Source organism: Mirounga leonina, unplaced genomic scaffold, assembly GCF_011800145.1.
Source record: "Mirounga leonina isolate KUSES-001 unplaced genomic scaffold, KU_Mleo_1.0 Mir_178, whole genome shotgun sequence".
Classification (NCBI taxonomy): Eukaryota; Metazoa; Chordata; class Mammalia; order Carnivora; family Phocidae; genus Mirounga; species Mirounga leonina.
The window spans coordinates 9,886,994-9,899,102 of NW_023270464.1; positions in this window are offsets into that span (position 1 = coordinate 9,886,994).

A 12,109-nucleotide genomic window follows, 5' to 3' on the forward strand; every position below is an offset into this window, starting at 1 on the left:
GAGTCAAACATGGCTCTAACCTCTCACTAGCTTTGGGACTTTGGGACTTTGGGACTCAGTTTCCTCATTGGTAAAAGAGGGATAACTGTGCATAGGACCTGGCATAGAGAATGAGCTCAAGGAATGTCAGCAGACTTTTCTTTCAGCAGAGGAACAAAAATCTCTATTCTTGCTTTCCTGAAGGTTCAGTGCTTGTAGACATCTCCCTCACATCACACAGAATGGAGACAGTATTGAGTCATTTCCTAGAGCACCATAACAAAGAACCTCAGACTAGGAGGCTTGAGCTACAGAACTGTATTGCCTCGCAGTCCTGGAGGCCAGAAGTCTAGATCAGGGTGTTGGCAGGGTTGGTTCCTTCTGAGGGCGATGAGGGAGAATCTGCTCCAGTCCTCTCTCCTTGGTTTATAGAAGCATGACGACCATCTCTGCCCTCATCTTCAGGACTCCCTGTGTGTGAATGCGTGTGTCCAGATTTCCCCCTTTAAAAAGATACCAGTCATATAGGATGAAGGGCCCACCCTACTCCAGTATGATTTTATCTTAACTACTTATATCTGCAACAATCCTATGTCCAAATAAAGCCACATTCTAAGGTACTGGGGGCTTAGGACATCTACTTCAGTTTTGGAGGGATACAATTCAACCCATAACAGAGCCTATCTATGGGGTCTGAAAAGGAGCCCTGGACAGGCTGGCAGGGCTTAGGCAGGGGTCCCTCTGTGTTTGGTGGCATGTGCTAGCCTAAATGTCCAGTGTGATGAAGCCCTCAGACTCTGCCTGGCCCAGGAAAATACTTTTTAAAAATTTATTTATTTATTTTAGAGAGAGAGAGAGAGGGTGCAAGTCGGGAGAGGGAGAGTAAGAATTCTCAAGCACACTCCCTGCTGAGCACGGAGCCTAACATGGGGCTCAATTCCAGGACCCTGAGATCATGACCTGAGCCAAAATGAAGAGTCGGATGCTTAACCAACAGCAAGCTCCTGGTTGATCTGACCAGCCAGTCACCCAAGGAAGGTCACGGGTCCCACAGCTCCCCTTATCTGCTGACAGAGAAAAGCACCCACCCTCCCCTCCCTTTTCCCCTCATTACCAAGAACTGAGGCCAGAACCTTCCCAGAACTTGCAAGACAAATGAGAGTAGGCAAATATTTCTGTGGCTTGCTTCAGTTCCTGTGGCTCTGTGGCCCAGTTCAATGTCCGGGGTCTTCACTCCAGAAGGGCTCCTCCTGACTCCAAGGAGTACCCAAGAATATACCTAGGACAAATACACCGGGTTGTCTAGACTCCACAGACTGCATGACCCCCAGCAGCTGGAAGGCAAGGTAGGCCCTTCACAGAAGGCATTTTGTCTACATCGAAGGTGGCAGAGGGATGCCCGCTGAGGCCATCCCTTGAGGTTAGCTCATCACAGCCATGATTTCCCTCTTTTGCCTCCCATACATGTCCAGGATCTTCAGATTTAAACTAGTGCCTACAGCTGAGTAGTGACATGCCAGGCACGTAGTAGGTGCTTGATAAACATGCCCCAGACTAGCATTTCCAGTTTCCAAACGGAATTATCTTCAGCTGACATCCCCTTCAAATTCCGCTTTGGTGTCCCCTGCCAGGATTCCAGCTGTCCAGTCACCTCAGCTGGGATCCACGACCCTTCTCCCAGCCTGTCCGCTGGAGGCCTCTGGGATCTGTCTCCCCATTTCCCTCAAGCTCCCCTCACTTCTCCAGCCACACAACCTCTAACTAGGCCTGCGCTTGTCTTGCCTCCAACTTGATGACTGTCTTCATTCTCATCTCTACTCCAGTGGTCTCTCTCTGTCCTATCCATCTGACCTCTGCCTCCAGAGCCCCAGGACAGCCCAGGACCCAACGTCTGATCATGCACTGTTTGGATGGACACTGTCTGGCCTCCACCTGTCTGGTCATCTTCCCCTGCCAGCCCTTTCCCATGCCCCTCGCCCTCTGCCTCAGCCCCATCAACCCCTGTCTCATCCCAGACCATGCCATGCTGTTCCTCCCTTGCTACAGGGCCCTCTTTCCCCAATTCTCCAGCTGGAAACACTCCTATTCATACTGTGAAACCCAATGCCAACTCACCCTCTGTGATCACCCTACTCCTTCATCTCTCCTTCCAGAATAGGTTGGATACAAGTCCGCTATTGGATTTGTCACTCTGAATTTGTCACTCACATTGTGATCCTCTGCCCATTAGTCACTCTCCCATAAGCGTCCCAGAGGTTCCCAAACCCCAGTGTGCACAAAATCAGCAGGCAGCATCATAAAAAGGCAGGTTGCTTGGCTCCATGCCCAAGATTCTGATTTGGGAACCCAGGAATGTGCCTTTTAATAAACATACTGGGCGGTCTTGTTGCAGGTGGTCTTTGGGGCCTACACTGAGAACCACTGCTCCTGTGGGTTCCAGGCTAGGGGATCTTGTCTTATTCAGGGCTGTGTGTCCAGCTCCAGCTCAGCCTCCATCACATGGAATGACAGGAGAGCTGGAGTGGGGGCCTTGGCTCATGTAGCTACCCGCTTCCACAGCCGACGGACAATGGCAAGTGCCTCGGTCCCCCTGAGGCTGGCCCCTAACTCCATCTGAAAAAGGGAGACCTCCAGGCCTGACTCACAGAGCCTTGGGGAGAATCGCAGAATAAAAACCTGAGGCGCAGCTTTTGAACCTGATACGCTATCAGTAAACACTGCCAAACCTATAGCAACCCATGCTTCTCATAATTTTCCAGGAGGTCCAAGAGGTCTCTCCAGCCCATTCATGGGCAAACAGTTCTGGAAGGAGAAATCCCTCCTTCTTTGGAATTGATAGAGTTTAAAACCAGTCCTGAGTTCCCCTAGGTCTCTTGCCAAGTTTTAGGAGGGTGGGTGTTAATGCATAGAGATGAAGGAACCGACACTTCCCGAGAAGACAAAAGGTGGGAAGTGTTGCCAACACACTGTGTGCCTCTGTGATGGGGATGGCCCCAGTGACAGGGAACAGCAATGGCCAGCAGAAATGCAGGTAGCCAAGGGCAAGGGCCTGCCCAGAATTCAGCACCCTTATTTCTGTTTAACTCAACTCCAGTTGGATTTGGTCGTGCACCCACCTGTGTGCTCTGTCTCACCCACACAACTGTGTCATTCATTCACTGATGCACAAATATCTATTGAGTGCCTGTTACCTGCAGTTGCTGCGTTAGCCCTGGGATTCAGAGACAAGAGAAGCCTCTACACAAGAGGATTTACAGCATTTGAGGACACAGATAAGCAAGCAGGAGTGAAGCAAGATGGTAATTGCTGGGATGAAAGCAAATGGAAAGTTCTGGAAGCACTTGAGAGAAAGACGACCAAGGTGGAGTCCTGCCTTTGCCTGTGAATTGGGATGGAAGAGGCCAATGACACAGGAAGCCCTCATTTCAGAGTCAAGGTCCATTGGGGTGTCCCATGTTGTCCCACCTCTCCGGGTGCAACCCAAGGTCACTGCAACCTCATCCACCAGTCCTTGAGGCCGGGGGCCTGCAGGCCGGGGGGTGGCTGGCCAGGAGGACTGAGCAGAGAGGCAGAAGGAGCACGGAGGAACCAGTGTGCCAAGAATCAGAGATGGGGACCCTGCCAGCCCTGACAGAGACTCAAGGCAGCTACCCTGGTCTGTAACTGATCTCCTGCACTAGTTCTTACAGCATCCGACTTTTTCAGGGTACCTCTTCTTGGATTCCCATGAGCCCTTTGTAGTCTTATTTTAAGAAAGCATTCTACTTGAGCCAGATTTGTTCATTCATTTGTTCAAGAGTATTTATCAGGCATCAACTAGGTGCCAGGCATAATTCTATGTTCTTGGGATATATAAGAGAACAGCTTTAACAAAGACCCCATTTTCACAGAGCATGCATTCTAGAAGGAGGAAACAGACAATAAGCAAGAAGCATAACAAATAGGTCAATGATATAGTATGAAGAGAGTTGTCGGTGCTAAAAGGCAGAGAGTAGACTAGAGTGAGGAGATTGGGGGCCTAGAGAGTGGGGGAGTAAGTTGTAATATTAAATAGGGTGGTCAGGTGAGTCGTCAGTGGATTAAGGGGATGGAAACAGCACTATCTAAGGGAAGGCTGCTTCTGGCAGAAGGCAAAACCCCACATGGCAGCACTTCCAGAATGTTTGACGCACAGCAAAGAGACCAGAGGGCTCGAGCAGAGTGAGCAAACGCAGAGCTGTGGGGGAAGGAGGCAGGAGAGGTAAGGGGGCCTGGGGCCCCGGGCACCCCCTGCGGGCATGAGCAGAAGAATATCACCAGCTGAGTTATGCTCTTAAAGATATCATCCTGGCCACATTTTGAGACTAGATGGGAGAGAAAGAGGAGACCAGCTGGGATGCTGTTGCCATATTCAGGTGTGTTATTGATGCCCAAAGGGGAAGCAGAGTTAAGTGGGGAGCAGCGGCAGTTCTGGATCCATCTATCCTGTGGGAGGACCAGCTGGGCTTCCTGACGTTGGATGTGGAACGTGAGAGAAAAGTCAGGTGTGAGCTGAGTCTTGAAACTGGTCTCCTTTGCTCTCGACCAGGCTTCCAAGTGGGCTCCCCGAGCCTGACTTGCCACCGGGCCCAAGGCCTCGGAGACACTGCCTTAGAAACCACCCATTGCCCTGTGAGGAACTAGGGACGATGACTCAGCCAAGGGATTGAGCGCACTAGGCGTATTTACACACAGACGCTAGAGTCAGAAGGAACAAAGGGTGTGAATGAGAAATACAGGAAATAGACCATGGGCCCAGGAGCTTGTTCGGGCTCAGCACAGTTTCCCACACACAGTCAGCAGCTGCAAGGCCAGTCCTCTGTGGCTGAAACTTCTCAGTGAAGGCACGAGACCACACACATCAGTTTATTTACGGGGACTTGGCTGGTGTCATTGAAACTGCTGATGCTCACCTACTCCCATCCATGAACTTCCCAGCATTTCCCAGCCTCTCTTGCTAGGAGGTCCGGTCACATGACTAAGTCTAGCCACTGGACGGTGAGCACTAGGGAGGTGCTTTCCTTCCAGGACAAGCACTAGAAAGACTAGAAGGTCCTCCATCCCTCTCTTCCCCTGCTGCAGTGACCAGAGACAAATGCAGGGATGTTGGATCGCTGAGTTTCCATGGGACAAGAACTACCACCAGCTCTCAATGGACCTCATATGAGCAAGAAATAAACTTGTGTTTGTTACAGGGTTAATTTATTGTCACAGCATGGCATAGCCTTCTCGGATCACTACAACTGGCCATAGACTTTTAGACCAATTGAAACAATAACAGGAATAAGTAATAGTCACATACTATTTTACAGCTTGAAAGAGCTTTTGCTTACTCTTGATCCTTATCTACTCCATGTAAGATTTTGCTTGCTCTTGATCCTTATCTACTCCATGAACTAGGTAGTTCTGTGTGAACATTTTCAAACAGACACCTTCTAACCAGCTGAGAAAAACAATTACAGAGACATCAGTAGCTTTTCTTTGTAGAAGACAAAATAGAAAAGAGTGCTTTACCACACTGTCAAAAATTACGGATGTATGGTGATGGATGTGAGCTAGACTTACTGTGGTGATCATTTCACAAAACAAATGCTGAATCATATGATGATGGGTGTTAACTCCACTTACTGTGGTGATCATTTTTGCAATATATACAAGTATAGAATCATGTGGTATCCCTGAAACTAATATAATGTTATGTGAATTATACCTCAATAAAACAAAAGCAAGGAAAAAAAAGAAACATGTAGCACCCACTTAAAATCTGAGACTTTTAAATTTTTTCCAAAATCATAAACAAATGTATCCTAACAAGTTTCCTTTTTCAAAATGTCATGTTGTTTTAAATTCCAGTGTAGTTAACATACAGTGTTATATTAGTTTCGGGTGTACAATAAAGTGATTCACCACTTCCATACCACATCCTGTGCTCATCACAGACCAGTGCCCTCCTTAATCCCCATCACCTATTTAACACATCTCCCCACCCCCAACCCCTCTGGTAACCATCAGTGTGTTCTCTATAGTTAAGAGTCTGTTTCTTGGTTTGACTCCCTCTCTTTTTTTTTTTTTTCCTTTGTTCATTTTGTTTGTTTCTTAAATTCCACATATGAGTGAGATCATACAATATTTGTCTTTCTCTGACTTATTTCACTTAGCATTATACTCTCTAGCTCCATCCACATCATTGTAAATGGCAAGATTTCATTCCTTTTTATGGCTGAATAATAGTCCATTGTATATAAATACACATCTTCTTCAACCATTCATCTATCGATGGACACTTGGGCTGCTTCCATAATTTGACTATTGCAAATAATGCTGCTATAAACGTAGGGTGCATCTATCCCTTTGAATTAGTATTTTTGTAGTTTTTGGGTAAATACCCAGTAGCTCAATTACTGGATTGTAGAGTAGTTCTATTTTTAACTTTTTGAAGAACCTCCCAACTGTCTTCCAGAGTGGCTGCACCAGTTTGCATTCCCACCAACAGTGCAAGAGGGTTCCTTTTTCTCCACATCCTCAACAACACTTATTGTTTCTTGTGTTTTTGATTTTAGCCATTCTGACAGGTGTGAGGTGATATCTCATTGTAGCTTTGATTTGCATTTCCCTGATGATGAGTGATATTGAGCATCTTTTCATGTGTCTGTTGGCCATCAGTCTTCTTTGGAGAAATGACTGTTCCTGTCTTCTGCCCATTTTTTTTTAATTGGATTACTTGGTTTTTGGATGTTGATTTGTATAAGTTCTTTATATATTTTGGATACTAACCCCTTATCAGATATGTCATTTGCAAATATCTTCTCCCATTTGGTAGGTTACCTTTTAGTTTTATTGTTTCCTTCACTGTGCAGAAGCTTTTTATTTTGATGTACAAAGATTCCTTTTTACAGACTCTCAGAGAAGCCCTATTTTTAGATTCTGAAAAAAAATTAACATGCACACAGGAACAACCTTACCAAGAAAAAGCAGGATCTGATGAGAAAGCTATGAACTCTAGTACATGTGCTGTTGAAGCAAGCATGCAAGCTATGAATTCTAATAAGGGAAATAAAATAAAATTTTAACAAACAGAGAAAGATACTGAGTTCTTGACTGTAAAGCTTCAATATTGTAAAGATGAAATCTCTTCCCAAATTAATTTACAAGTGTAATGTATTTTCAATCAAACCTCAAGATGACCTTCTGAATGACTTGACAGCATTAATATAAAATTCTTCCTGAAGAATGTAAAGCTAATAATAATGGAGAAAATTTTGAAACAAAAAAAGTATAATGCATTGCCAGGTATTAAAACAAAGCCTTTCTTAAAGCTACCATCATCAAGAAAGTGTGGTGTTGGTGGAGAAATAAATCTACCAATGAAATGGGATTAAAAGAAAACTACCAAGAAAACCAAGTATTTCAGTAATACAAGATAAAATTCCAAGCAATAAGTGACAAGGGTTTAATGATTTTCAAACTCCTAATCTCTGGAGTATTCCACACACTCCCAGAGTAACAGTGGTTCTTTATGGCAAAGATTGTCATTGGGAGGGCCCAAGATGGAAGGAAAACCATGTTAAATTGTCTCTGTGTGCGGGGTGCCTGGGTGGCTCAGTTGGTTAAGCAACTGCCTTTGGCTCAGGTCACGGTCCCGGGGATCGAGTCCCACATGGGGCTCCTTGCTCAGTGGGGAGTCTGCTTCTTCCTCTGACCCTACCCCCTTTCAAGCTCTCTCTCTCACTCTCAAATAAATAAAATCTTTAAAAAAATATCTGTGTGTGTGTGTGAATTTGGAAAATTACCCCAATATATACATGTGCAGTAAAGTGATAAACAGCTCAAGATGTTTCTTACTTCTTCAAGAGAATAAAGAGAATGAGATCAGAAAGAACATCAAAGGGTCTTCAAAGACTTGAGATATTTTGTTTATTAAAGTGAGTGGTGGATAGAGAAAGGTTCATTGTATTATTTTTTGTTCTCTCTATAGACATTATACATATTCTTTGTATGTGTGAAATATTTCCTAATATATTTTAAAGCCCCTGAGGAATATTAGGTATCCCTCCTGGGGAGGTGTACCCACACCATCTCCAGTTATGAATCACTGAATTAATAAATGATAATAAAACAATAAAAGAACTTAAAGAATTATCAGTAGTACCCATGATGCACCAGAGTTTGCCAAAAAAAAAAAAAAAAAGGTCATGAAGATGAGGTCTAAATGCTTTCGTAAAAGCAAATGAGGGAAATAATGTTTAGCCATTCCCTTCTTTTGCTAGCACCTCACCCTCCGTACCCTGCCACACACAAAGGCATAGACTTCCCCTACATCAGGAATCACCATTTATAATTGTAATGGGGGAATATGCCATTCAAAACAACAAATGAAATATTTTAAAACTCCCATAGATAAAAGAGTATAAATTATAGATGAAAAAATGTACACCAATTTACTGAACAACATTTAAAAAGCCTGAGTAACTCCATGAGCCTCACTAGAAATGTTCGATTTTATAAAGGGGTAGAGTCTGCCCCCAAATAATGCACAAATTGAATAAAATCCCAAGCAAAATCCTAAAAGGTTCCTATGGAATGTGCAAAATGGATTTTATTTAAAATATAGAATAGCCGGACGTGTTTGAAAAATAAGAAAAATGACAGGTTTTTGATATACTAGATATCAAAATATTCTATAAAGTTACAGTAATTAAAACATTGTGGCATTGGCATATCAGAATAACAAATAGATGGATGGAAAAGGACAAGTCTTGGAACAGACTCATGATTTTTCAGGAATTTATTACATGATAGAGGACCATCACCAACAGAGACTAGAATGTTCAATAAATGAAGTTAGGATGACTAACTACAATTCAAAAATAATATACTTAGTTTCCTAAAATACCACTATATACAAAAATAAAATCCAACTGTATTAAAGAATCAAATGCAGAAAAATAAAATTATTAGAAAAATATATAGGGACATATCTTCATATTTGATATGCAAAAAGTCTTTCTAAGCAGAATACCAAAGCCAGTGGCTATAATGAGAAAATTTAACAGATTTAACCAACTATCACTTTTAAAACTTCTATATAATCATAACATCATTTGCAAGGTTTGATGACCAGGGAGACTTAGAGAGAAAATATTTGTAATATGTACACAAGACTATGTTCAAGTTACAAATTGTAACAAATTTATAAAAGTTAATCAAAGAAAAAAGAACAGCCTGATAGAATAAACGGACAAATTGTATTTAAAAACAATTCACAATGGATCCTGGATCACCACGTCAAAAACTAATGATGTATTGTATGGTGACTAACATAACGTAATAAAATTTAAAAAATTTAATAAATAAAAATAAAAATAAAAACAATTCACAGAAGAAATACGAATGGTTGGTAAACCATGAAGTACTGTGCATGAAAATGCAAATTCAAACAATGAGATGACATTTTAGAATCTATCAGATTGGCAAAAATTTAAAAAGATTGATCATATCCCCTGTGGGTTAGAGTGTGGGATAAGGGGACTCATCAAACACTGTTGGTAGAAGTGTGGCACAGGGACATGTTGGGCAGGGCATTGAGTGGTGTCCATCAATTGATCACCCTCTGACTCAACAATCTCACAGTTAAAAACATAGCTGACCCAAATCCTTGCACCATGCACAAGGCCACATGTTCAGGAACATTCCCTGCAGCATAGCGGGCAACAGCCAAAATTGGAGAAATTTAAATGTCTGTTGGGATAAGACTGTAAAAATAAACAATAGTGTATTTCTACTGTAAAATGTCATGCAGCCCTTTACCAGAATGATGTGGTTCTGTATGTGCCAAAGGAGAAAGAGACCAAAGATCTATTCTTAAATGCAAATAATAGAGCCTCAGAACAATACATTTATTATGACCCATTTGTGCAAGTGCAAGACATATATACATATTATAAAACAAAGAACTAGAATGATCCTCACCATTCTATTACTCTGGCAAGAGAGATGAAATTGGGGGTGAGATGGGGAGATGGGCTCTGCAATGAAAAACTTTTAATAATCTATGGTTCTGTTGGATTTGACATTTTAAAAAGATTATATTTTAAAAACTGAATAATAATAAATCCAGACTTATTCCATTTTAGTTGTTAAAAGGCAAATAATACCTAAACACATATGCAGGATTCCTTATTTTGCATAATAGTATAGGACCATAAAAATGTGTGATCTGAAATCATGCAAAGGAATCTTAAGATTCAATGGAGAAGACACACTCTAAACTTTCTCTGGGACTACGACTGGATCTTGAAGAGGAACTTACATGTTTTTCTCAATATACTTCTGGGTTATTGAGTACTTGAAAATGATCCTTGGAATTTTAAAAAGAAGAAAAACACATGCAGAAAAATAAAAAGTCATCTGACAAAAATACCATTGTTTTTCTAAAAAGATATGGAAAGTGCATACAAATAGAAAGATTTCATTAGATTGTTTTTAAATTGCCTTTATTAGATTTTTTAAAATTATGAAGTAATACATGTCTTTAATAAAGGAAGTAAGCCAAAGACAATAAGGAAAATGTTAATATTTCTGGACTTTATTTTGTTTCATTTGTTTCTGATTTATGTCATTTTTATGCCAACTCTTAAAGCAGTTTTAAAGTAAATTGTAATAATCTGGTGAGGCAAAACACTTGCTCTACACCATTTTTTTTTTTTAAATAAAACGTTCTGGGGTATTCTTAAACTTTATTCTGTCATATTACCTGTAAAACATATTTGTTCTATTCTGAGACATACCATTGAAATTCCATTTAGAACTGCATTTTATTTTTGTTCCTATACAATTTTGTGTTTATATCTAGAAACATGGCGTGTCTCTCCAATGTTTTAATATTTTTTAGTTCCTTAAACAAAATTATAAAATTTTCTTCAATAGGCATTGTATCACTTTTGCTAGATGTCTTCCTATGGCCTATTGAATTTTTGTCACTAGCATGAGTAGGATCTTTTCATTTTAATTTCTAACTAAATTTGTTAATACAAAGAAAAGCTATAGATTTTTATAGATTTACTTTGTATCCAGGAAGTTCATTAGATATTCTTATCAATGCTAATATTTAGTCTCTTGGGTTTTCAAAATATCCAATCCACTACAACTGCATATAAAGATAATTTTATCTTTATTTCTGATGTTTATGCTTTTAAATCAATTTTTTATTTTTTATGATAGTCATAAAAGCACATAGTTTAAAAAGTCAAATAATATACTAGAAGACTTACAACTAAAAACAGCAGTTCCTTACCATGCTCACTTTTGATTCTGAATTCTCAGATGCAATTGATTTTATTTTTTTTTAGTTATTTCTTCTAACATTTTCATAATATTTATACTTCCAAATGTCATGCTTATATTAGTATCTTTTTATTTTTATTTTTTGGTTTAGATACTATCTATTGACTTCCTATAAAGGAAAATAAGAATTTAGCTGTCTTATACCACCTCTCACCCACAAGTATATTCCCCATTCTCCTAGTACAGTTTTGTCACAATAAACCATTTTTTCATATTCATATGTCATATTATCTATAAATATTATCTATAATATCTCTATCTAATAGTAAATATTATCTATAATATCTCTATTTAATAGTAAATATTATCTAGAGCTGAGCTATATGCATAATGGCTATGACCATCTTTCCTTTACTGTACCACTTTTCTTTCCCTGAAGTTTTTTTTTTTAAAGATTTTATTTATTTATTTGTCAGAGAGAGAGCCCAAGCAGGGGGAGCAGCAGGCAGAGGGAGAAGCAGGCTCCCCACTGAGCAGGGAGCCAGATGCAGGACTTGATCTCAGGACCCCAGGATCATGACCTGAGCCGAAGGCAGACGCTTAACTGACTGAGCCACCCAGGCATCCCTCCCTGAAGTTATTAATGGCTTTTGTTTTTTATTTGTTTCTTTGTTTTGCATGTGTGTTGTTATTATCTTGTTTTGCTTAGTTATTCACTAGCATTGCTCTGGATACATTCTCTCAATACATTTGAACACATCCAATGATCTATTGACTTTGTTTCTTTTTTAGAGATCTCTTTTCTGTGGCCCTCTTCTTTCCTGCTTTG